Source organism: Syngnathoides biaculeatus, chromosome 19 (genome assembly GCF_019802595.1).
Source record: "Syngnathoides biaculeatus isolate LvHL_M chromosome 19, ASM1980259v1, whole genome shotgun sequence".
NCBI classification, from domain to species: domain Eukaryota; kingdom Metazoa; phylum Chordata; class Actinopteri; order Syngnathiformes; family Syngnathidae; genus Syngnathoides; species Syngnathoides biaculeatus.
In genome coordinates, this window is record NC_084658.1 from 12,297,113 (window position 1) to 12,324,805 (window position 27,693).

Consider the following 27,693-nt stretch of genomic DNA (forward strand, 5'->3'; position numbering starts at 1 on the left):
TGGCGGCGCAGAACTTGGGAGTAGATACGAGATTTAACTAGGATCAGCGAGGGGCTCGAGGGAGGGAAGAGGGGGTAGTGGGTCAGAGTGAGTAGAAGTCGCTCACCTCCTTGACGAGCTTCAACAAGCCCCCGGATGAGACCCGGACACGGCGGCGTAATGAGTTGCGCAGGCAGGCGGCTAATAAGACAACACATAGCGACTTGCAGTCTCTCAAGAGAACAAGTGTTAGGCCTCAATTACCCACAGAACGTTACCTGGATTATGTCAATGGCCGTGTTAATTGCCGCGGCGAAACGATAATGCGCACGCAGCACTTTTTGTGTCCGTTAACAAGACCGGACTTGAGGTGTAAGTATTGGTCAAAATACATACGCGAATAAACCATTGCTCGCCTGTTCTTAAAAGAAAGCCAGCATGAATGCAAGAGAAATCCACCAGTCTGCTGCTGTGATGTGCACAATAGTGCAAAACATTCAAGCCTGAGTGAAGGCCTGTAAACGGCAACTCATAATGTGGATATTATTCCCCGGTAATTACACTTCTGCTGCTGCTGCTGCTCCTGAATTTTACACCTGCAAAGCCATAACTCAGGGTCTTTCGCATCAAGGCTCACAGTGCGCATAGATCTTTGATTCTTTAACGTTCCCGTCGACAAAGTTGCCCCCACTGGTTCTTGACAAAGGTAAAGGCCACTTAAAGCTCTAGATTGAAGTGAGCCACTCTGTATTCTGTACGAGACGTTGCCCGACAGAATAGAAACCGGAGCCCGGGATAATTTAAGGTTGTGGCCGAGCCCCATTGTGCCCACGGTGTGAAATTAGCCCCACTGTTGCGTCTCACCCCGGTGGCGCCTTGTCTCCTCCGCCACTCCCTTCAAGAGAGGAGGAGGGATACACAATACTGAGCGGAAAACTCTGTTTAAAATAAGCACCAAATTTCCTAAAGTGTGTGAGGGGAGCGGGGGGGGGGTCTTTTTCCCCCCCAGCACTTTCACTCCATTTCTCCGGTGAGCATGAAAGAGAAAAGAAAGATGGGCAATTCAAAGGGCACCCCACTCATGCATAGGAAATGAGCCTCACATGGAAAATGTAAGTTTCAACTTGGGGCAGATGCTAAGAGCTGCAAAATGCCTCATTACCGGGAGAGAACAGGGGCACGACGAAGCGATAGCTAGGCCCCGTGTTGACTTAAAACAGAATGACAAAGGTTCCGATGGGTGGCAGATGACTGTGTAATATTCTAATATTTCAACTCCTCTTTGGCGTCAGGGTTTGACAGGATAAGACAGATAAGATAGGGAATTTTCTCAAGGGATAATCTCCTCGGTTGTTCGCTGAGTAAAACCGGATTGAGATTAAGATATTAAGAGGGCTCTGATACCGCGGGATAAACCAATTCTCTTCACGGCACCTGAAGTGAACTTTCATTAAGACTTAACATGGATACAATATTCAAAAATGTGTCATTACTGTACATGTTTCATCCATAAAATGTAAAATTGTCATCTGTATTCATATGGTCACACACACACTTGTCAAGGTTTTACAGTTGGGGTCACAGAATAAGCAGGAAATCAAAACGACCACAAGGTGTCTGATCACCTTGATATCAATTTGATAGTGTGAGAGTCAAACTCATGAACCTTTTTGTTGCACTTGGTTAAACAATTAGAAACTGTTTTCAGATCAAAATCAATATTTAAATAAAAACAGACAAATCTAAGATCATACTGGATAGGGCTGGGTTGTTCATCTTGACCGTTAGTCAGTCATCCATGGTCACACAGTTGGGATTTCACTCTAGTTACTCTCTGTCCGTCCCCCCCCCCCCCATTGGGTCCAAACAAACGAAAAGTTTTAAGTCAAGGCAGACACTACAAGAATTGCTAATAGTGTTTTACAGTCACACGCCACCTCTGAGAGGTCCAACTTGCCATATTTTCCTATGTTAGAAAGAAGGCAGCTTTTCATCCAAATATTACAGTATGACGGGGAAGGCGGTGTAAAGATCGAGAGATATGACTTTCCGAAGAGGCCGTAGAGTTTCTTGACAAAATGACCATCGCCAACTACTGGCCTCGCGTGTATAACACAAGTGGACCATTGTTTACAAAATACGATGCTCTCACGATAAGAACTGTACATAAATGAACTGGTTTGCGCTGCATGTGTAAAAATATCTCAGATAGATTATCCTACTTCTGTATGTATTCGAGTTACATCGCTGCCTTTGGACTGGAGCCCCGTCGTAAACAGGACTCGAGGTACAGAGTTTCATTTTTTGCAACTTGATTTCACCACACCGTCATTGGTTAGTCATTAGTTTTTGTATCAACACACCTTAAAAAGGACCCGAAGAAAGAATACAACTTTAATCTCATAGCCCACTAACAGAAAAAAAAAAAAACGTTTAACACTGTTTGCTGGCGGCTTTAGCGGAAAGCTCAGAAGAGGCTTCCACTTTCCCACCCCAGCTGTCGTTGCGACGCGAGGCTCCGGTTGCCAAGGTTATCGACTGGGGGAGTCAATAATGTTTTATCGGAATACAAAAAAAAAAAAAGCACGGATCTAAAGAACAGGAGCGTTATATTCTGCAAAGAGAACATTAAGTCTTTTTTTTTTTTTTTTTTTTTTTCAAGAAAACGACAAACAGCAGTTTCCCTTCTCATCTCACAGGGACAATACTCATGCAGGGATCTATTTGTTTTTAAGGATATCGTGATTATAATGCGCTCGACCGAGGTCTGGATGTTTATTCAGATTGATTTTAAAAGACTTACCTGATGTTTAAAGGCTTGCCGAAATCAAACTGCAGTTAAAACAAGCAAGCAGCATCCCTAATATAGAATCTTTTGATCCGAGGCCAGACTCCCAACAAGCCACCGCAATTATTAAATTGGAAAAATAATCCAACACGTAGGCCACTGTTACATGGTCAATGAGGCAGATGAACCAAACAATCCCAGGTGATTATGAAATCTCCAACACAGGCGACAAATTGTTCATACAGTACAATCCGTTCACTGATTCGTTATACACACTTTACACACTTTTAATTTGGCTGCAGGGCTTGAGGTCCCAAACCAAAAAGTGTGTGTTATTCCTGGTACAGCTTTGAGGCTACAATTACAAGGCACCCCCCCCCCCCCCATCTCCCTGAGTCTTAACCAAAAGTCACCACAAACATTCTCATTTGAGGGAAACAATGTGAGCCTTCATTAGAAATTAAGCTCCAATATGGAGGGCAACAAACACAGGGATTGCTGAGGCTGGCATGGAACTTTGTTGCCAAAAAGGTCTTGTTTCATTTAGAATCCTGACATTTTCCTAACAAACAAGCAACCCGAGTCGTGCAAACACAAAGCAAATGAATGCAAATGATGTTTAAAATATTAACAGGTTATTTACAAGAGGAGTTTGCCAGACCTGTGGTCAGGGCCCAAAATGGGGCTGTCAGAGTAAAATGTTGCACGCTATTTTATTGATGGGACACATAATATTTCTATGTTATGGCAACACTATGTACTTGTATTTTAAGTAAATTTGGGTCCACTGTGGGAACCAAATGCTTTATATGCGTATTGCGTGGGGGGAAAAAAACATTTTGGTCAACAATTAATTTGATTTGGAGCTAAAACACCCTGTCTCCAAATCCAAGATGACAGGCTGGTTCTACCCATTTCATGCAAGTTTTGTCAAATTAGGCTTCATATGCCTTACAAAAGACTTTCTGCAAACACAAACAGCTCTTTCACTGGTAATGTTACCCGTCCTGTCACCAAGAATGAGAGAATGGGGGCAATCTGATAAAAGACAATGTTTTTATCTGCTCGTTCCATCAGAGAAAAAGCAACAAAAGTGTCACGCGAAGCCTCGTGTGCAAGAAAAAAAAAAACACATTGAGTCAGCCAAGTAAAAAATGCATTCACTTAAAGGCTGAAACATGAACCCTAAAAATGGTTTTACACGGTATAAAGTCAAGTTGAAGCCAAGAAAACGACAAACCTGTGTGACTTTTACCTCTTTCTGGTTTAAGTGGAGAAACAACAATACGGGCGCTCGGCTCTCACACGGTCATTCTTCAAAGTTGAGACTTGGAGTGATGTGGGTGACAAAAAGGCAACAACAAATGTTTTTTCCAAAATAATGTGACAAAAAAGGCAGTTTCTAGTAGGTCGGCTCCCATCGAGCACAACACGCGAGCTTCTCCCGTTCTCCCAGTGAGCGGCTCCCCCGTGCAGGTAGCCAGCTAGCCTGCTAGCCGCCGAGATAAACAGTTGGGATGTCGAATGTTAACTCTTCCTGTCACGACCCCTCAGGGGTCTTCCTCGCACAAAAAAAAGAGCCGAGCACTGGTGCGGCGCGTTGGCGTCCGTATATGTCCGCGCAGCGTGAGTGCCTTGACGAGGAAGGTGCGGGGGGGAAGGGGGTGACGAGAAACGTGCGTGTTATCCGCGCTTATCGTCCGAGTAGCGGATCACTACTCCGCTCGTCTCCAACCACAATGGGTTTTCTTTCCACTTTTCAACAGTCGGTTTTTTTTTTACGACCGCCGCCGTCGCTTTACGTGCGCGTTGCCTAGGCGACTCTTCTGAAAGGTTTGTCTCGACGGAAACGAAAGTGCAAAGTTTGGCTCAAAATGCCACATTTCGCCCCACTTCTAATACAGCTGCGATCAATCGATTATTTTATGCTATTTGTTGAATTGTTTTTCGAATTGTATGGCCTATTTGGTTCGAAAATAATGGCTATTTCATCACAAACCCCATAGAAACAAGGACCCAAACGCACCATAGGGTTGTTTACGATAATAAGCGAGCCACTCGTTTGTCTGGCTGAGACAAACACTTTGTAAATTGGGCTCCTTCATCACGGAGGCGATGTGATTACTGCCCTAATCGGCCAAATAACGCACATGCCAAACACAATTCACATTAACCGGATGACTAATTGATTAATTAGCCGCTAATAGCCGGCTCACTCCCACGGAATAGGACAATGACAGCGGCCAGTCGATATTTCCGGTTTAGCTGCGGCGGGGTCAATGTTAGAACGCCGGCGCGAATTAGTTTGAAGTCACCCCCATCTCGTGGTCGAAAAGGGAGAAGCCACCTTTCGACTCGTTTATTCAACTGATTGATTTTTCCAACCCACCGATTGATTGAAAAAAAAATTGATCTCGAGAATTCCGAATAACCGAGAACGCAGCACAAAACAATGCGGAAGTAAATTATAAAATTATGCGTCCTCTGAAATGAAGTTTTAATTATGCCCCAAATAGTCGAATGTTCCTCACTGTAAACAGTTTTTATTATATAGTAATATAATAGTAGCATCATAGTTTTTATGTCCAAACTGCAGGTATTGACGGAACGACGAAAAACATATTTTACATGGTAAGTACCACTGGCTGCTAGCTTGTTTTCATAATGTGAAAGCACCAGGAGATATATATATATATATATATATATATATATATATATTGCAGTCAATTTGCAATGAAGAATCCAAAGTTAGTGGTTTTACAATTATCATATCGTTGAGGGTAGCCTTCATTTTCTAGCGCGCCATAAGCAAAATTGCGATTTTAATTGAATACCCAACCAAACTAATCCATCAAATATATAGCGACAAATCTCATTGCTAGCTACTTTTCCACAGCTTCATTTCTTTTTTTTTTTCTTTCTTTCTTTTTTTTTTAAAAATATATCTATTCCATTCAGTTCACGGCCGAATTCAATTATTATTTTTTTTTTGTGGAAATTAGGTGCTCCCTCGAGATATTTTTTGTCTAAATTTACATACCAAATTCCTATAATGAGATTTGGGGAGAAAGTAGTCATTAATGTTTGATTGCAGTGCACTGCCGGAGAGATGAATGTGCCTGAAGTAATTCTACAATACAATGGTGTTTTTTTCCCCTCTATTTTTCCCCATAGATGTATGGCTTGCTCTGATGAAATAATGATATTAATAAGATTATTATAGATATTGTTTTAAGAGTGACAGATGCAAATGTTTTAAACATGTAAATTTTATTTCGTAGTTATGTGTCAGGAGTGACTGCTGACTGTTGTGCAATTTCTAATTTACATAATTGCTCCTATGCTTAGTTTCTCTGCCTATGACATAATAAGTTGGGCTGAGTAAAGACTCAGAACCACATTCAAGCACAATAACTGTCTGAAACGCTAACACACAGAGGCAGAATCATATTTGTGTGTGTCGATGCGTCCATGTGCCACATACACACAGTGTAGCGTATTAACTACTGCTTCCAGAAGTTATTTATTTATTTATTTTATCTTTAGATTGGGTCACATTTTCCCCCCCACTCCCCGCACTCTGCTCCTGAAAGCAGAAGGATCCAACCCTGGTTGCCACGGTAACAAAAGCCAGACTCTGTATTGACCGAGAGGTATATGGGACGAACTATACAGTTACTCACTTGCGCAATGTGGGAAAAATGGTTTTATTTCAGCATGACAAAAAAAAAAAAAAGATGGGCAATTCATGCTGTATGTAATTCTTGACCCTTGGGGTATTGTGATGAAAATATGTCACAGAAAGTTTATTAAAAACCTGCGAACGGGATGGGGGACTATAGTATAGCTGCTAATAATGTATTTGAATGTAGGAGTGATATTTCATAAGAAGTGGCGACCCTTGTCTGTTGCAAAATTACCTGGGCCAAGTGCATCTCCCCACTCTGCTGCCGGCTCATTAGCAAGCGTGCAACCACAAAGGCCATTACGCCGGCTGCGACCATTTTGTGTTGACTTCGCACCATTAAGTCTGATTCATAAGGGGACCTTGTAGGGCCAGATAAAGATTTCATTGCATTACCAAGTCCATTATGCGCCACCGGGGGAGTTTGTGGTCTGATAAAATATAGTGCAGTGCTTGGCCGAACGGGCAATCATTGTGTACGCCGCACCTTCATTCCTGACTGTGTCGCAGGTGACCCTGAAAATAAAGCCATGAGCATTATGCATAATTTATCAGTATGGGTGTCTGCAAAAGTTTTATGCAGACCTCGTCATCCGCAGCCTCTTTTGATATTGAGATAAGCTAATCTATTGATCTATTGTGCAGGTAGTTGCACTTGCAATAACAGAGATGAGCGTGAGTACTTTTCATGTCAAATGAGACGAAAATTGAACTTTTTGGTCATAATTCCACTAACTGTGTTTGGAGGAAGACGAATGATTAGTTCCATCTGAAGAACACCATCCCTACTGTGAACCATGGGGGTGGTAGCATCATGCTTTGAGGGTGTTTTTTTTGCACCATGGGACAGGACGACTGCATTGTATTCAGGAGAGGATGACCGCGGCCATTAATTGTGAGATTTTGGGGAACAACGTCTTTCCCTCAGTCAGAGTGTTGAAGATGGGTCGTGGCAGGGTCTTTCAACATTACAATGACCCCTTCGCGTCACACAGCCAGGAAAACCAAGGAGTGGCTCCATAAGAAGGACATCAAGTTTCTGGCCTGGCCTAGCCAGTCTCCAGACTTAAACCCAATAGAAAATCTGGAGGGAGCTGAAACTCTGTTTCTCAGCGACAGCCCTAAAACCTGTCTCATTTAGAGAAGATCTGTGTGGAGGAGTGGGCCAAAATCCCTCCTGCAGTGTGCGCAAACCTGGTGAAGAACTACAGGAACTGTTTGACCTCTGTCATTGCAAACAAAGGCTACTGTACCAAATAGTAACATTGGTTTTCTCTGGTGTTCAAATACTTATTTGCAGCCGTATCACACAAATTAATCATTATGAACATTTGGAGTTTAGTTCCCCGTTAAAGAAAAATTCCATCTTCCCATCAGGTGCCTGACGTCAACAAAGCTCGACCAATCATCACATTTTTCCTGAACGCGGGAGTCTCTGAATTATTTTGATCAAGAAAACCATTTTGAGGCCCACATACCTCACGGTGACTCGCTTGAAAGGTAAGCAGACTCGATAGCTTTCGGCAGATCATCGCAAGCAAATGTGCCGAGTGTGTCAAAATACAAAACAAAACAAGTCTTTGGGGTGTTATTGGCAGCGCACGTTGCGCCCACTAGCGGCCGACTCTCTGTGCGCCGCTAATCCGTTGAATGTCTGCGCACGCGTCTTGGCCGCGGCGCTTATTCTAATTAATTCGGTGGTGACAGCCGCCTGCCTTCTCGTTTTGTATTATGCTCTTAATCATTTCTGGAGGCCCCAGTCAGGGGTGTGGATAGAATGCTAATGCAGTTATTATATTACAGGCCGAGCAAACGATATCTGGTTATGTACTGTGATTCCCGGCCTACAGCGCGCACTTGGTTATAAACCTAACCCGGTACGTTTGTAAAGGAAATCCCGTTTGGTACATACATAGGCCGCAGCCGTGTAAAAGCCGCAAGTGTCCACTTTGAAACTGAGATTGAAACGCGAGATATTTACAAAAAAAGTCGGTACACACTGAGTTTAACGCTAGTGCCGACGCGCTAATGCTAACGCCAGCGCCACTGCGCTAACAAGACCGGTTTAAAAAAAAAAAAACAAACGTACTGGTAAAAATCACTGAGAAACGGCTGTAGCACGCTAGTGCAGCACGAACAGGGCCGGACCGGTAAAAGTCACTTCCTCGGCACATATATTCCACCGGTCTCACCCTTACCTTTTACGCTGGTGTGCATCCTTGCGGCTGTTCGAAAAAAAAATGCACAAATGAACCGCATCACCACATAAAACGCAGGGTTGAAAGCGTGTGGAAAAAAAGTCGCGTTTTGTAGTGCGGAAATTACGGTAATCCATGCGGTGGTCACCCCCACAGATTGATTGTTGACATTTGGAGTTGATAGGTGTATTTTTTTTTCGGGGGGGGGGGGGAATTTGGTGTCAAACGTCGTCTTCTGGAGTCTTATAAGGGAAAAGGACGGAAAGGCTGTCGTAAATGCTGACTTGGAGTGAATTACTCAAACGTTATACGTGTCAGTCACTTTCAGTAAAGCGGAATCCACGAGGGAGGCCCGTCAATCACCAGCAGAGCAGCTTTGTCCTTTTTTTTTTTGGAGACCTCCGATCCCGTCAGCCACCATCTTTTCACGGAGTTAAGCAGGCTGTCCTGTCAGGATTGCGAAGGAATAATAAGGTGAGATGTTTGTCAGTTCCAAAGGTGAAATAGTGTAATAGGAAGAGTCGTATTAATCAATGTGGGGACTTCACATCTCTCCAGGTTGTTTTCGGCTTCCTCACGCAGTCCAAAAACATGCATGTTAGGTTCACTGTCGACTCTAAATAATTCGTAGGTATGAATATGTTTCTGAGTACTTGTTTGTCTCCAGTATTTGGCCTGCATACAGTACACTGTGTGTGTCACCACTTGGCCAAATTTAGAAAATGAACACGTCACAATCCTGTCATATTATGCGGTGTTTTTATTTCACAGTTGTACCATGAAGTCATTTGTTTTTTTTCGTGAAATTTCCTGTTCCAGACCTATTTTCGCAATAATGTCTATTTATACCGGCGGTACTGTCGTCCCCCATTGGGGAAGTTAGTATTTATAAATTTAATGGGAGACTGACGTAAAGCCTCAAAATAATCGCTTGGCCTCCAATTCTGTACTGATTTGAATAAATTAACATCAATACCCACTGGCCACTACGGAGCCCCTAAAGGGACATTAAAAAAAAAAAAAAACTTGTTTCTCATTGTAATGAGTAAGTTACTCATTGTAAGGAGTAACTCATTTTTTTAAAATGCTCCTTTAGGGGCTCCATATGTATTTAATGAAGTGTTTGGAAAAAAAAAAACTAGCGTTGTGGGTCTGCCTTTTGAACACTAGGTGGTGCTGTTATCCTGAGTGAAGCCCTTTGTTGCTCCGTGCAAAATAATCTAATGTACATTGCATTAATTCCAATTTCACTGATTATAACTGTGCTCAACATTCACTTTTTCTATTCATCCATCACCTCCAGCAATGTATTTTTATAATTTCAACTGCTATTTCTTTTGATTTATTCATTTTTTTCCATTGTGGGCAGAGCACGTTAAATTCTTGACGGCATTTTTCCAGCCCAACCTACCGTTAAAGATTCCCCCGAAACCCAGACGGCCTCACTCGTCCTTTCCCCTCTTGGGCCGGTTTTTGACAAGCCCGGTCACGTTGGCATTCTTCGACATTATGGTGTCTCTTGTTTGTGAGTCAGGGGGTATGCCGGGAGAGTTTTATGGGAGTGACGGAGCCCGACTGGTTCTCCTGCAATGCGTGCGTAACTTCATCTGTTTTCGTGTCCGCTTAGCTTTTCAATCGTTTAACATGTACGCAAAAAGCGTAATTTATAGGTACCAGCAACCTGGTCGAGTATTTTAAATCTCTGGGGATCACACAGCACTCAGGACCGCAGAGAGCTGCTTGATTTTTCACGAAGTTGAAACTTCATTTTATATAACTACCGTGTACTGACACTGACTATTAAAATTTGGCTGGGTTGTCAACAACAGTTTGTGATATTAGAAGACATTAATTTTCATTTTATAGAGAGTGTAAGATGGCAGTGGTTAGAATAGTCAAACCTAACTGACAATCATCCAAAACCACCTTATTTTTGTACTCTCACACCACCGTACATGTGCTGCGTTTCTTTGCCAATGTAAATAAAAACACAATAACCCATCCATCCATTTTCTTTGCCGCTTATCCTCACAAGGGTCACGGGAGTGCTGTAGCCTATCCCAGCTGTCAACGGGCAGGAAGCGGGGTACACCCTGAACTGGTCGCCAGCCAATCGGAGGGCACATGGAGACAAACGGCTGCGCTCACAATCACACCTAGGGGCAATTTACTGCTCTGAAAATTTTTTCTTTTGCACTGTGCAAGTTTAAATTGGTGTCAAGGAAGTATGATGACATGTTCTCTCGAGTGAGGGACATGGTTTTTATGTTGAGGAGGAGCTAAGTTTATGTCTCTGCCACAATCTTGGGGCATCTTTCGTCATTTAAAATCCTGCCGCGGGACTATGTCGACGTGTGTTGAGGTGCTTCGCTTTTATCCTCACGAGGGTCACGGGAGTGCTGTAGCCTATCCCAGCTGTCAACGGGCAGGAGGCGGGGGACACCCTGAACTGGTTGCCAGCCAGGCGGGGCTGGGACCGAAGGAGTGTCCTCAGAACTATCAGGCCAACGCTTTACCAGCTGATCCACCGTGCCGCCCGAAAACAAAAATTATTTATAAATATTAATAATGGACTCACTGACTCAGATGTCACTGTGCTGGAGCTTCACGAGATCTGCTAGTGCGAGTTTTGTCTTTTTTAGCCGTCTCGTTCCTCGCGGCCACTACAGAGGCGTACGTGCCGCTTTTGTTTTTTTGTCCTGTTCTATGGTCATCGTTGCACTTCTGCTCTTTTCCAGCACAGGTATCAAAAATATGCATTTGCCCATAAAAGACTTCCTCTCATAACAGAACGTGTCGGCCGCCGACCGTCAGTTCCGAACAGGCCCAGGTAGTCGGGCCTTTTGAACGGAGTCCGGCGGCGCGGACTGATTTTCGGTTCCACGCACTTCAAACAAACCTCTCAATCCTCTCGCAGATTGGGGCCGCGAGCGTGAATATTATTTCGCACACATCACAGGGATCTGCTTCAGGTTAGCGCATACAAATGAGAAACAGAAGGGGGGGGGGGGCAGGAAGAAGGAAATCCAAACCATGTGATGTACCATCAGTGTTCAAACCCAGCAAACATTTTATTTATTGATTTGAAACCATAAACATATGACAATCCAAACGCTTAACACGGAAAACCCCGCCTTGCTTTGACTGAAAGGTGAAGTTGAGATTTAAAAGAGCAGGAAAAAAAAAGCTCTTTTTGCCTCCACACGACCGACCTCTTGTTGATGTGCGTGAATCGCCTCATGTTAGTGTGTTGCCGTGGTAACTGATGAACACTTGTCAGCTGTAGCACTGGGGGAGCCATGGCAACGCAGTCCGCCACCTTTTATGTGTGTGTTTGTACAAATTCTGTAAACGATGCATGGACATGTTGTTGTTTTCAAACAGGCAGTATTTTGGGAGCTAAATATTATCCATCTACACTTTTTTTTTTTCTTTCAACCGGGATTTCATTTGTACATATTCTTCAATTTTAACGACTGAGATATGGTTATTTTTAAGATTAGGGTTATTGATTATTCTTGGGTTATGTTTGTGTTAGATAGGGATGCACCGATATCGGTATCAATGCTGATACTCAAAGTCTGTATTGTACTTGGACTAAAATGTGTTTCTTCTTCCTTCTGGCTTGTCCTAAGGGGGTCGACACGGCACGTCATATTTTTCCCCATCTTCTCCGTCTTCAAAACGAATGCTGCTCGGGTGATGAAGGCTGCGTTGGCGGGCCGACCGGCAAGATTCTCGAGCACGGTCGTTGGCTCGGCTTCATTGCCGGGCACGCTCTCACCACAAAGCCGCAGTACCGTGTCGAATAAAAATAGGTAAGCGGTGGTGTGATAAACGCACAGAGGTAACGTGGCATCTCTATTTCTACTTGCATATCCACCAGAGTTGAGGTTTTTCTCATTTCTTCTTTTCTACTTTTTATTTTCTGCCCCCTTGTGTTCAGACTGAGACACTACACAACTGTTACAGAGTATTTTTGAAGTATTCAGTTGGGATGTTAAAATGGCAGTAATGACAAATCGTTGATTTAAAAGAAAAATGAGTGTCGTGTTCAAGAAAAATTTTGAAAGATATTTGATTGTGATCAAGGTTCCGCGCCGAGCCCCTTCCTGTTTGCGGTGGTAATGGATCGGCCGACAGACTAGGTTAGTCTGGAATTCCCCTAACGGGATAATCAGAAAGGAAAAAGGAGAACTAGTGACTACGTTTGGGGTTGGGTTGATTGTGTACTGGCATTTCCAACACTGAAATTCCTCGGCGCCTCCATTTGACTCCCGCCAAAGTGATACCGATGGCCTGGTTAGCAATTGTCATTCACGTCATGGCAGACCTGACGTGCTATCTGCTGTTTTGTCTCTCCAGTCTCAGTCGTTGGTTTATTGTCTGATGCCGCTCTGGGCACTCTACTGTTTGACCACGACGTGTCTGGTGTGTAGAACTCAGTGTTCACCTATGCAGTTTATTCATGTCTTGTTTAAAGGGGTACTTGTGCGCGAGTATCCCGGTTTGAATTGTCGAGATTGATGCGCGGGATTGTCAAGGGACCGTGACAGAGGAGGCAAGGACAAAGCGAGCCCTTCACTTTGCTTACTATCAAATCAGACAAGACCTCTGCCAAGGATGAATAATACCGATAGGGCCCCCCTTTTACGCTGCTTGTAAAAGCAGGCTGTAATGGGAGATGGATGAATTTCTGCTTTCGGAGATTGTATTAGTGGCAAAAGAGCGGCAGGATAACTGCTGCGTGTGGAAGGGAGGACTGAAACCCAATTCTCTTAACTTGTTTTGTTGAAAGCAATCGTCGATGTCTGCCAAGTTTTTTTTTTTTTTAAACATCTTATTATCTCATACCCGACTGCTGTCGATTTCCGCATGAAATCAAACACAGTCGCTGGAAAAGCGTCGTTGCATTTCAGATCTCTTTTTGTAGATCGAGAGCAACAATTTTGCTTGATCGCTATTAAAAAGGCCGAAGAAGGTGATGTTCCACTCCAATCCCATAGAGGGCAGTATGGTCTCGTCATGTTTTTGGGAATTGTGTTTAGTTAAAATGTACAAACACAGAAGCTGCAGACCAACCTGCAATGAGTAAAATTTAGCAATATGTATAATATATATATAAAATTCTTCACTACAAGTTTTACCCTTCCATCAACAGTGGGAAAGCGCATATGCAACTCTGGCTTCACTTTCCTACTACCTGCAAGGGTATTACTGTGAGTATGCTGTAAAAATCTTCAATATAGCGGCGGTGGAAATTATGAGGTGCCATATAGCATTTGTGGATTCAATTTTTTTTCATTTGCCGCACTCTTCCCACAAATAACCAGTTTCTGTAGTTGCATATTTAAGTCAATTGCTTTTCCAGTAAAACAGCCAAATGATCTAATGTTGTTACAGTTTGTATTTTCACACGTCTGGTATTTGGTTATTTTTTTACTTTTTTGGGGTGGGGGCAGGGGCAGGGGTTGTAAACTGTCACGCATATGCCATGGCAGCCATGCCTTTGTCCAACCGCACAGTGCTGCGTTTGTTCCTTGAGTGGCGTGAGCGGTCCCTCGCGCTGTATCCCCGTCACTTGACCGGCCCGTCGGCCTGCTGTTCTCCCTGGCCTGACGCACAAAGACGCCCCTTATTAGGGAGCCACGCAGGGTTCCTGGCACTGGAATGTTAACAAGCTCTCGGGGAGCTGCTTACGACCTTGGGCTGGCGCGCCCTCTCCAAAGCGGTGTCGACCAGACCCCCGTTGACATGGTTGACTGGCAGTTAGTCAGGAGTCATCACGCCATTTTCCGGAGGGAGCTTTAAAACACTTTTAAGATAAATTAGTCTTCTTGTTTTTTTTTTTATTAAATAGTGGCTATTTGAAGGGTGGGGTATATGTACAGTGAAGAAAATAAGTATTTGAACACCCTGTTATAAATCATGGAGAGGTCTGAAATCTTCATTATAGGTCCATGTCCGCTGTGAGAGATGATCTAAAAAGAAAAATCCGGAAATCACAATGTATGATTTTTTTTTTAATGATTTATTTGTGTGATACAGCTGCAAATAAGTATTTGAACACCTGTCTTATCAGCTAGAATTCTGACCCTCAAAGACCTGTTCGTCCGCCTTTTAAAAGTCCACCTCTCAGTGATCCTTAGAAAGGTGAGGAATCAGCCCAGGACTACACGACAGGACTTGGTCAATCACATGAAAAGAGAGGGGACCACCGTTTCCAAAGTGACTGTTGGTAAAAAACTAAGACGTCATGGTTTGAAATCACGCATGCCACGGAAGGTTCCCCTGCTTAAACCAGCACATGTCAAGGCCAGTTAGTTTGCCAATCACCATTTGGAAGATACTGTACAGAGGAGTCATGGGAGAATTTTTTGTGGTCAGATGAGACCAAAATGGAACTTTTTAGTCATAATTCCACAAACTGTTTGGAGGAAGACGAATGATGAGTTCAATCCCAAGAACACCATCCCTACTGTGAAGCATGGGGATGGTTGCATCATGCTTTTAGGGTGTTTTTTTTTTTTTTTTTTTTTTTGCACATGGGACAGGAAGACTGTACTGTATTCAGAAGAGGATGACCGCGGCCATGTTTTGTGGGATTTTGGGGAATAACCTCTTTCCCTCAGTCAGAGCATTGAAAATGGGTCATGGCTTGGTCTTTCAACATGACAATGACCAAAGCACACAGCCAGGATAACCAAGGAGTGGCTTCAGCATATCAAGGTTCTGGCCTGGCATAGCCAGTCTCCAGACCTAAACCCAATAGAAAATCTTTGGAGGGAGCTGAAACTCCGTGTTTCTCAGCGACAGCCCAGAAACCTGCCTGATCTAGAGGAGATCTGTGTGGAGGAGTGGGCCAAAATCCCTCCTGCAGTGTTTGTAAACCTGGTGGACAACTACAGAAAACGTTTGACCTCTGTTATTACAAACAAAGGCTACTGTACCAAATATTAACATTGGTTTTCTCAGGTGTTCAAATACTTATTTGCAGCAAATAAATCCTTAACAAAAAACATACATTTTGATTTCTGGATTTTTCTTTTTAGATTATCTCTCTCACAGTAGACATGCAGCCACGATGAAAATTTCAGACCCCTCCCTGATTTCTAAGTGGGAGATCTTTCAATATTATAGCAGGGTGTTCAAATACTTATTTTCTTCACCGTAGCTAAATATGTTGTGAAAGACCAAAATTGTACAGCTTGACCTTGCTTAATCTAAGTCCTCGCTCGACTAGGTTGAAATTTACTGGGGGGACTCAACATAGAACTTTGCCAGAGTAACTTTGGACTTGCTTCAAAGACTTGAGACTTGCTTAGGAGTTGCAGCTGTAGCTTACTCCCACCTTTTGGTCTTCATATTATGAAAGACACGGTTTGGGGAGGAGACCTGCGACTGTGGGTGAGACACCGCGACATGTTTGGTCATCTTATCTATTCCACACACTATAATCACACACTTCCTAATGTATGTCACGTTGTGGGTTCTCTCACATTAAAAATAAAAAAATGCCCATGATATTAATCGGTACGTGTGTAGCCTGGTTTTGTTCACACCTTGGATCGGATTGTCGATCTCACGAGCAACAGCTTGATGGATTGGTCTCTCTTTCCAGTGGCAATTAAGGCATGTCGCAGCCCAACTGCGTGAAAACTGAAAATACATCGCCAGCTCATTCGTCACCTACTCGATATATTATTTTTCACCTTCCTTTTCCCCTCGTTAATTAGTTACATAAAGCAATTTTCTGCTAGTTCTATACTGCATACACATGAGGAGCTGTATCTCCCACCCACCTTCCACAAAAAGAATCCGCGTCATTGTTTTCTGCCGTTCACAACCCAAAGCGAGCGGTCGGTAACGAAGAGGGTCGCTAACGAAGCGAGTGGGCCTGCGCGAGCGCTCACATGGCTGCCTGCCTCCGCCCGCTTCACCTCGGCACCGCTGGCTCGCTCGCTACCTCTTACTCATTTCCAGCCTCCCTCTTTCATCCGCGTGAGGCCTCTTTTCACTCAATTACTTCCATGTGGACGTCGTCCTTCCCCCCACTGAGAGCACGGGAGGACGGTATTTATAGCGCCGCTCTGTCTCCCGCAAACTAACAAGTGGGCTTCCTGGACAAGAAATACCCAAAATGTGTTCGCAGATGAATTTAACTTTAAAAAATGTGATTTTAAGTCTCGGGGGTCACCGGTGCTGCAGTGCGCAGGTGTCAAACTCAAGGCCCGGGGGCCAGATCCGGCCCGCCACATGATTTTACGTGGCCCCCGAAGGCAAATTATCGGTGTCAAAATCCGTGATTCTTGTGAAAATATGTCCCAACATTTCAAAATGTCAGATATCTTAAATGATAATGTTGAGATATAAGCATTTTTGTGTTACCAAACACGAAGTATGGTTGAAAAACCCATTACCCTCGATTTCTGATTCCAAAACTACTTCACAAATTTTTGCGTGTAAATATGATGAGGCGATTCAGGATATCTGTGGTTTCATCATAACGGCCCTCTGAGGGAAATCATAATTACAATGTTGCCCGCGACAAAATATGAATTTGACACCCCTGGAGTAGCGGTACACACGCCTGCCTTGGGATCGATTCCCGCTCAGTGACGGTATCGATATCTGCCCTGCGACAGACTGGCGACCAGTTCAGGGTGTAGGCCGCCTTTCGCCAGACACTAACTGGGATAAGCTCCAGCTTTCCCGCAACCCTTATGAGGATATGCGGCTGGGATCATGACATGACATTTTAAGTCTGACTTCCAATTAACCGTTGGCCATGAACCAGTAAATTACTGAGACTGCTGAGACACTTAGTGGCCCAGTTCTTTTAGGACTAGGACTCCATGTAAATCTTTCTGATGTGGGTAGTCTTCTCGGGTTTAACAACAGGATTTCACATGCCCATGTAATAACCAGTTTATTACATTTTTTTTTTTGTGTGTAAGGCTGACTGCTCTTAAGTGTTTCCCACAGGAAAAAGGAGGTGTGTGTATTTGACATTGGACCGGAACTAGTTAACTGCTGAGCAAATTTGCCCACTCTGTTGTAAACCAAAAGGTTTTGGTGGAATCTTGTGGCATCTTTGGACAGTTCACAAAGGGGAAAAAAATGCCGGTTGATGAATTTTACTGTTAATAGCTGAGGGTGGGGTCCACAGAAGAGGGTGAAAAAACAGCTAAATTCATGAATAGTAAACTGAGAATATGTGAGGGATGATTGATTTTAGACAAAAATTTCCTCACACACAACACAAAATCCACTTTGAATCCAATAAATTAATACAAAATCCTCCTCAAACACGGTCTCCCATATCCAGATGGGTGTGGATTATACCATTGACCTCTTACACCATCATCCTGTCTCCCGTTTATTTTCCCGGCAGGGGTGTCTCTTTCCTCTTTGCTTTTAAATTTAAAACAGCCTTTGTATCCTCCGTTCCTTCTGAGATTCGCCCCCTAGTTTTTTTCTTGTCCTCTACCTTCGACTCGGGTCTTTATCAAACCCCGACGGTCTACCGCCATTATTCACAAACACGGGACGGCTGAGTCTTTAAATTGCTCTCGCAACAATAAAGCCGGCGGAGCAGTCGTCAATCACGCAATCGCTCGCGATAACGCTTCTCCCCGACTTGAATTAATAAAACCTAAGCATGAAAAATGACAATGTCTCGACGCATTGTTTGGGACGGAACCGCAGCTCTTATGCGCGATGACTATTCTCGGCGAGAGCACAAGTACGAAATGAGGATTTATTCAAGTGGTGGGAAAGCCTGCCTCTCTGTGTATCTTTAAATCAATTGCAATAAAATGTTGTTTGCTTTTAATGTGTTTGCAATAAGATAGGAGAATTAAAGGCAAAGTTATATGGTTAGGGATTTGAGTAATTCACTTTGTTTTATGTTTAGTTTGAACGTAAACTTTAACTGGTTGTTGCATTAAGCAACTTGAAGATTTGTCCACTACCCCAAAATGCTGCTCGGTCTGATGTAATTTGAGATAAATTCACTGACACCATACCGCGCTCTTGCTCTGCATTCAAACAAGTCGTCCAAATGTATACAAATTCAAAGTATAAACGTGAAAAATGAAAAAGAGCCCTGTACTTTGTTGAGATTCTCAGTACGGACTGCGGGTGTTCGCTAGTGAGGCAACTCATATGTGATGTTTTGTTGAACAGCTGCTCACACAGACGTGCTTCAAAATATTTGAGCGGCATGTAGACTCAGCTAAAAAAGATATTGCGGTGTGTTGGGGAACTGGAGGAGGAGGAATTTCCCAGCATGCTTTGCTGTCGCGACAGTTATCACCTTTGACTGTTATCATGCCTTGTACCAAAATGATGTAATAGTTAGGCGGTGTCGTTTTTAATGTACTATTAAATTGTTGCTTTTTGGTGTCTGTGCACCTGATACCCTAAATTACAATATTTGTTGATATTGCTGAGAACAGTAAAAAGACACCATGTTTAAGATTTTATTTTATTGTTTTGTGCACGCTGCATGGGGAGTTCCAAACTCAAGGCCCGGGGGCCAGATCTGGCCTGCCACATGATTAAATGTGGCCCGCGAAGCCAAATTTATAGTGTCAATGATTCTTGTAAAAATCTGTACCAAAATTTCAAATTGTCTTATATCATAAATGATAAAGTTGAGATATTACAAGCATTTTCATGTTACCAAACGTGAATAGTTGGAAAAACACGTTACCCTTGATTTCTGATTCCAAAACTAGTTCGTAAATTGATGATGTAAATATGATATAAAGACTAAATATTTTTGTTTCACAGTCATAATGGCCCTCTGAGGGCTGGGACTTTGACACGTATGATTTAGAGTCTTCAATAAACCAAAAATGCATGTTTTTAGAATGTGGGAGGAAGTTGAAATATCAGGAGAAAAGCCGCACCAGAACGAGGAGAACATGCAAGCGCTCCACAGGGGAAAGCTCGGGCTGAGATTTAAACATTGCACCTCCGGACTGTGAGGCGGATGTGCTTACCACTAGGTCAAGCTGTTCTAATATCAAAAGAGGTTTGTTTTCCCCCAACTTTTGAAATAATGGAAAGTAAATTCATGAATTCCATAGAATTTTTTTTTATCAAGGCATAACTACCACATGTACACCTAAATGCCAAAGGAATTTGTTGAAAAGTTGTCTATTTTTGAGGGAAAAGCATTTTTTTTTGTATAAACAGCTGTATTTTGTCAGACTAAAAAGTCATCATCATCATATGAGAATTAATTCCTATTTTTCCAAACTAAAGTTGTATTATTAAAGCTGAAGTTTATTTCTAAAATAATCATTTTTACAAATGAATTTCAAAAATGCAACTTTTCTCCTATGTTCAGAAAAAGGCGCCATTGTTCTTTGAAAAAGTAGGACCATATTCTGCAAAAATATATATATATTCCTGTAATACAACTTTTATTCTGAAAACAAAACAATGAATCGTCAGATTTATTGAGTCTCAACAATAATATCACAGTTTTAAGTTAGCCGGAAGATATACCGTAATTCCCGGCCTACAGAGTGCACCTGGTTTTAAGCCTCACCGAGTACATTTGTAGAGGAAATACCATTTGGTACATACATACGCCGCAGGTGTGTAAAAGCCGCAAATTCCCACATTGAAACCCACATTCAAACACGAGATATTTACGAGACAAAGGCAAACACGGTACACAGCGCGGGGTTAAAATAAAACTTACCGATAAATATCACAGAGACACGGCAGCAACACGCTAGCACAGCACTAACGCGAGTGCAGCGCTAACTGGGCCGGTAAAAGTCACCTCCTCGGCACATATATCCCACCGGTCTCATTCTTACCTTTTCCGCTCGAGTGCCCCCTTCCGGCCGTTCGAAAAAAAATGTTTATTGGCACGCTCGTCCCCACAAGTACAGTAAGGACAACATGTTAAGTTTTTCGCACGTTGTTTTGCGGACCCCCAAATAACATCTTGCTGACCCTCGGGTGTTCGGGCACCCCGATTTGGCTACCACCGCTTCAAATGGTCACAGAACAAAAGACTTGTTGGGGGGGGGGATCTTGCATTTACTATCATTGCATTAGATACTATCACTTTCCAGCTCATGAGTTATATTCCCCTCTTCGCTGTCCTTGAGCGGCCTCCCCTCGCACGAACCCAATGAACCTCTCTAGCACATAATCAGACTCACTCCCCCTCTGCATAAGATGGCGAGATATGTGCAATATGCGCACGCAGTCCAACACACAATGGGACCGACAGCTGCTGGACTGTGACACTCCGACGCCGCTGGACATTTACGAAAGTCCCCTTTAAGTGCGGGAATATAAAACACCAGTAGATGACTTCCTCCATGTCTGCAGAGATGCGCTACACTAATTCTATTTATAGACACAATCCCCTGAACTCATTTCAACACGGTGTCCATTTACAGATGAATGGATCGACAGATATATTCGTATTATTGAGCGGCAATGTTAAATAATTAAAAAAAAAGACATGCATCAAAGTGGCTAGTCAGTGTTCTTTAAGATATACAAAAATTAAAAATAAAAATCCACAACTGATGTATATGACGTTGATAAGCGCTTATGGATGTAAGTGGGGCTGGATGAAAAAAATAAGTATATATCACCATACATTTTTTTAAAAAAAATGCCTGTCACGTCTTTTCGACATGCACCATATAGTTTAGCCTAAAAACATAATTGCTTTGTCAGTGGTTTTCAAACTGGGGCTGGGGGGACGCGGGGTAACCAGTAGCTACCATGAACACCCCATTATTAAGTTACACGCATGTTCAGGTTTATGTTGATTCCCAAAAGATAATATTTGCAAGCAGGGCGTTATGGTGAAAATTTGGAAGCAGGGGGGGCGTGCTGAAAATTTCATCTCCAAAAAGGGGGGCGCTGCAAAAAAAGTTTAGGAACCACTGGGCTGTTGTTTTTAAATTTCCATTACAATATCAGAAACAATATCAAAATGCTTGCTTAAAAATATTGGTGTAATCAAGGCAGCTGGAGCTGGACTCTTCTTCTTTCTTGAATTTCTCGTTTTGTTTGTACAAAATGCGTGTCAAATTATGCTAATAGACTAACGATCGTTTTTCCTGGGTCAGCATAATCTGTCCCTGTGGGTTTTTAACTTTTTACACCACATTCTACTATCACGTCTGACATTTTAGTAAGCCGAAGTGTTCAATTTAAAAATTGTTTTTAATATTTTAAGACTCTAACATTGGGCCCAGTTTGAACATTAATGCTGTGCTTGAATATTGGATTGTATTCAAATGTTTTATGGAGAATTTTGGGGGGGTTAAATTGTATCTAAATAAATGTTTAGAAACAACATTTTATAAAAGACGTTTTTTGTTATTATGTACAGCAAAGTGAGGTTTGAGTCCCGCAAGTGGTCCTCAGACTCACGCTAGTGGTACACGAGAATCACTTAATTAAATATTCCATCAGTCATGTGAGAAACTTTTTTTTTTTAAATCAGTATAGTGTATTTGTTAGTTGCATCTCATTTGTTTTTCATTTTTAACATTACTTGGATAAATTTTAATTTTGACAAACGGTGTTCTACCTTCTTCCTCTCTGCAGCCGATGCCTATCGTATCTTACTAGCATTTTGCCTCCATCTAATGAAATCAATTACGCAAGTTAACTTCATTTAATTCTTAATTTAGTTCCTTGAACAACAGATCATCTGTTAACTTTAAAAAGGTAAAATCTCATTTACTCTCATATGTGCTTGTCACGTCTGATGACGGTAAGGAACAAAAGCGCGCCGGATTTGCCGGAGCGGCATCAGACGGATTCCACTAGCCCGGCTTCCTGCGTTGCAACTTTTGCTCGCGGTGGCGGGGGAGAGCGTTTTTAATAAAAATCGGTTGACCTCTGCGACTCGGGTGTTTGTGAAGTACATCGTGGGCGGCACGCATCGGTAAAACCGAGGATTTTACCTTTGATATTGTTTCATAAAGAGCCTTAGGGAGGGGGGTTTAGTGAAGACGCGATCTTTATTGTATCGCCGTGGCTCATTGCGAAATACTCACTGTGGCCTACTTCAGGCGCAGGATCTTCCCATAGCCTTTTTGTTTATTTTCGCCTGAAGTGGATGTCCTTGGAAACTCAAGTGTGGAGGGAGGACGCTTCCATGCTGCAACTTGTGCAAAAAGCACTGAAACGCTGAACAGTTTGTTTCATGCGGAAATTTCCAGTTAAAATGTATGATGCTAACATCTAGCCACCTAGCGTCGTGTGACACTCCTAGCTAGATTCAAGCTTTTAACAAGCGCTGACACATCATTTGGGGCCTCGAATGATGTTCCAAAAACACTTTATCATTTCAAACTCATTTTACAACATTGGTTGTTGGAAAAAAATAATTTCCTGCTTTTATTTTTTTATAGGTGTTTGGCAAATTTTTATAGGTGTTTAGCATCATGGTGTAGTGGTACACACGCCTGCCTTTGGTGTGAGCAGCGTGGGATCGATTCCCTGAGTCCGCCTTTCGCCCACAGCTAGCTGGGATAGTCCTTGTGAGGATAAGCGGCTTGGATAGTGACATGACATGACCAAAGTTGGTTCCTCGTTGACATGCAAAGATCTTACAACAGTCGGATGTGTGGTTTTTAACATATTTCCTCGACACCCATTACTATATTTTTTTTACGGTGTCCCGATCTGGTATTTCACAGGTCTCAAACTCATGGTCTTGGGGCTGGATGCAGCCCGCCACATCATTTTACGTGGCCCACGAAATCTAAGCTAGTTTGGGTTTCTGCTCCAAAATTATCTTGAATTTTAATAACGTTAAAACGGTGCGAGCATTTTTTACTACCAAACTACATCCTCGGGTTAAGAACGTCTCGACCAAAGGCAATTCGACTTTACAGCACCTGTCCCCGTCCGCCATTTTGTCCGTGTTTGTGCGCCGGGAGTATCTTCACATTTTTCACCCTCCTTTTTAGACATTATCGCCCCAAAGAAGAAATCTGTTTCCTTGAGCAATGCTTCTGCAGCCAAAAGAAAATCCATTACCATGGAAACGAAGCTCAAGATCATAAAAAGATCGGAGAAAGGAGAGACACCAACATCACTAAGGCTTCAGTCGGTCGACCGTGGTGACAAAGCCTGTATTTTAGCGCATGTGAAGGGTTCCGTTCCTATGTCGGATACAATGATCACAAAACCAGGTTCTTTGATTCCTGTCGAGAGGACCGAGGACCAGGTTCCTTCGGAATAGCTAAGCACCGCCTCCCTTTCTTCTTCTCCATCCACTTCTCAGCAGTCACGCTAAGTGCATCATCTTGTTTATTTCAATGTATTTGTTTTGTATACAAAGTATTTTGATGGAAATTGTGACTTTAATGGTGGAGTCCGACTTAAGTCAAAATTCGAGTTAAGTCGCTACTGTAGGAACGGATCGCAGTCCTAGACCGAGGACTCCCTGTACTTAAAAATCAATTGTCAGGGCAAGCCTAATGATTGCCGTGCCCCTCGTAGCTGCTCATCACAAAGCGCCATCTTATCTTACTAGCTCGGACGCGCGTTGCGGTCGTTACGTCAACACGAGCACAACCGTCAAGCAAATGGAGTCCACTTGAGGCAGCGTCCATTAGACGCACTTGAAGAGCGCTGAGAAGGACTTTTCTAATGCGCGCGCGGTGTGGCGGAGGTCGGCCTACTCGTTAATGCACGCCGCATGCGCATATACGGCGGTGAACACAACCGCGAGCGAGGAGTGGGGTGAAGTGGCTTCAGTTGACCTTTCGCTAGATTGCACTGAATTACACTTTTTATCTTACAAACCGCACTGTTACATTTTTATGACTTTTCTCGTACCATTATTCCTATAAAATGGCTTTTCAAATTCAACTTTTTTTCCCCACATTATGACCCATAAACTTTTTTTATTGTAGTAAATGTGAACTTTGTGTAATTTAACCTTCCTCCGGTAAAATTATGATTCATGTTATCCATCCATTCATTTTCTTAGCCGCGTATCCTCACAAGGGTCGCGGGAAGTGCTGGAGCCTATCCCAGCTGTCAACGGGCAGGAGGCGGGGGACACCCTGAACTGGTCGCCAGCCAATCGCAGCGCACATAAGAGACGAACAGCCGCACTCACAATCACACCTTGGGGCAATTTAGAGTGTCCAATTAATGTTGTTCGTTTTTGGGATGTGGGAGGAAACCGGAGAAAACCCCCGCAGGCACGCGGAGAACATGCAACTTCCACATAGGCGGGTCCGGGATTGAACCCTGAACCTCGGAACTGTGAGGCCAACGCTGTCCAACTGATCCACCGTGCCGCCCTGATTCATGTCATATTTACTTAATTGTTGCAGTATTACTCTAAAAATAATCATTTTTAGGTTGTGCCTGTAAATCTACATTTTCGATAGATTTGACTATCGTAAAATTGCATTTTCGTAGCGTTTGCTTTTTCCACACAATGTGGCGATGTCATTCTCATAAATTTTCACTTTTTTTTCTGACGTGAAAAATTGACTTTTCTCATTTATTCTTGAATTTCTCTGAATGTTGACTATTCTTGGGGGGGGGGGGAGTCTTAATACAGAACAATAATTGGCACTTTTTCAGCTAATGGACTCTACGACTGCAGCTCACCATCAGTCATTTTCATCCTCTATCAACAAGTTCAATTGAAATTCCGCAACACCTTTTTCTTCCCAGGCTGCATTTCACATTCCATCTGTCCCGCCCAAGCTCGTCTTTACCAGAAAGGGGACTCTTCCTCACGCTCTCCCCGTCGCTTCGCTTTGTCTCCTGGGCTTGTCATCGTTCCTCATCAGGCCCAGCCTCTTGATGACGCCGGGCCTCTGTTTTCAAATACAACAGACGTCCAGCTCTTGGCCCGGTGCTTGTTTCAACAGCTGGTTTCGGGTTCTGCTGGATGGGTTTGTCGGATCCCGTCCCCACGCCTTCCATTCTGAATTTTTGCATAGAACATGTGGACATCTGGAATTCAGAGCGAGCAGCAAAAAATGCGCGGTCACTGGGTTGGGCGGGTCCTGCTCTCGCTTCACGTTCAAAGTAATTGTACATTGGAGGATTCATACTCCAACGTTTGGGACGATCGGACTTACAGGGATATCCACACTACTTTTAAGTAAGCTTTTTAAAGCTAAAGCACATACACAAGCACTGATTTTGAAATACAGTAAAACCTCTGTTCTCGACCACAATCCATTTCAGAAGACGGTTCGAGAACCGATTTGTTCGGAAACCGAACCAACCGCGGCCCGCGTTATGTTATTTTTTTTTTTTTTCGGGGGTTCATTCGAATTCACAATAATAAAGCGCGTCGTGGGTGGGTCAGCTGAAAACAGAAGCAAAAGCAATCTCGAAATTTTCGTTCGAAAACCCATTTGTTCGAGAACGGGGACGTTACAGAACCGAGGCTGTACTGTACATGGGCAGTGTACACACATGCCAAAAAAAAAAAATCACACCAAATGTGAGGATTTCCCCTTTCCAATTAAAGTCCGCAATGTTCAGTTTTTGGATCTTTGTAAAATGTTATCCTGTCCGGTCGTACGGGCTGATTTGAGTGGGTTTTTTTTTCTTTGCCACTCTCTTCTGTGAATGGTCGCGGCTGTACAACGATAAGCTACAATACACTACAATATTTGCAGGGAATAGGCACCGTTTTTTTTTAAACTTTCAATATAAATAGTTGAAACCATGAATATACCACAAACTATGCACATTTTACAATATTACTCTTCAAAATAAATTGTTTAGATTGTTTTTAAAATGTACACAAAGTGCTATTATTCATGCACATGCTGCAAAATTTCTGTAATTTCCACCCACAACCCAGGCTAAAGTTGGCTCTTCCCCCTCAGAAACTGCTTATTTGAGTCAAGATGTATCACATCAACACACTTCCTTGCCACCAATTAACAGTTACACAGGGTTTTGGTGGCATCTTTGGGCATTTCAAAAAGAACACAACAAATTGTAATAAGTTTTTCTGAAAATAGCTCAAAGTAGGTTCGACAGAGGTAAAAAATGGGAATACTGTAGATAAATTTGTAAATCGTAGACCGTATCTTAATAGTATTGTTGCCCATTTGTCGAGTCGGAATTGTCGCCTGCACTCCATCATGCATGCGCTCATCTGGTCGTGCATTATTTAGTAGTACAAGCTACAGTTTCAAGTGCTTTGGAGATGTTTGTATGGTTTTATTCTTTTTCACAACATACTGTATATGGTACATATAGCTCCGATGTGGCCTAATATACACAGGATAGTACCATAATTGGTCATTTAGTCACGATTCAGACAGAGAGCAGGAGGAATATTTCTCTCCCAGGCATGGCATTGTTGTTTAATGAGGCGTAAAGCTTGTTTAACTAACACGCATGTTTAATAAATTATCATCCAGTTCTAAATCGGGGATGGGTTATGGCAAGTAATTCATGCCCCCCGGTCACGAATTTTGAGTGCCTGTAAATGCCAGAAGATAGCAGCAAAAGGACTACTTGGTTTAAGTAAAGCTCCTCAACTCACTTCCATAGTTTCTTGGCCCCAAGATAGGACAAGATGGAGCCAAGCGAAGAAAAATCCGTGAGAAGATAATAATTGGCTCTTCAGCGAACAGACGTTTATTTTGAACGGTGACTGAATAACGTCAAGAATTATCGTCATGTTGATACACTCGTTTTCCTGATGTGATTTGATGATACTCTCATGGGCACACGTCACGGAACCGCCGCCTTCTCTTCTAACATTCCTCCCTGTCGTGAACCGCTTTCATTCTTTTTTTTCCTTTTCTGTTTTTTTTTCCCTCTCAATAATTTGCCGCTCTTTGAAGTATTCGACTTCCTGGAAGGATCTCCGGCACACACGAGATCCGCTCCGTTGATGCTTCTTCGTCGTGTCTTCAGAGGGTGTCTTTTTGTTTCTGATGGCGGCATCTACACCCCCTCCCCCCACGTGATGGCTCAATGTTGTGTACAGCTTCTGTTTGTATTTCTTTGCGTTTCATCTGTGCAAATATTGGTAT

The 27,693-nt window shown here is 43.0% G+C and overlaps 2 protein-coding genes across 9 annotated transcripts in view; one reads left to right on the top strand and one right to left on the bottom strand.

The window, feature by feature from the left end:
- dipk2ab (divergent protein kinase domain 2Ab) overlaps nt 1–4,880 on the bottom strand; it is a 29,896-nt gene extending 25,016 nt beyond the window's left edge. Inside the window, exon 1 of one of the 3 annotated variants that reach the window (XM_061805731.1) lies at nt 4,023–4,880. The gene's annotated coding sequence lies outside the window, so the exon portion shown is untranslated. Of the gene's footprint in view, nt 1–4,007 lie in introns of all 3 variants that reach the window. The other 2 variants (XM_061805732.1, XM_061805733.1) reach the window with 2 other exon arrangements.
- The window catches only part of trpc1 (transient receptor potential cation channel, subfamily C, member 1), a 71,159-nt gene continuing 47,939 nt past the window's right edge, over nt 4,474–27,693 (top strand). For 3 of the 6 annotated variants that reach the window (XM_061805715.1, XM_061805719.1, XM_061805714.1), the window contains exons 1-4: nt 5,088–5,398; nt 7,830–7,952; nt 8,969–9,124; nt 12,286–12,468. The gene's annotated coding sequence lies outside the window, so the exon portion shown is untranslated. Of the gene's footprint in view, nt 4,601–5,087; nt 5,399–6,313; nt 6,421–7,829; nt 7,953–8,968; nt 9,125–12,285; nt 12,469–27,693 lie in introns of those variants that run through there. The other 3 variants (XM_061805718.1, XM_061805717.1, XM_061805720.1) reach the window with 3 other exon arrangements.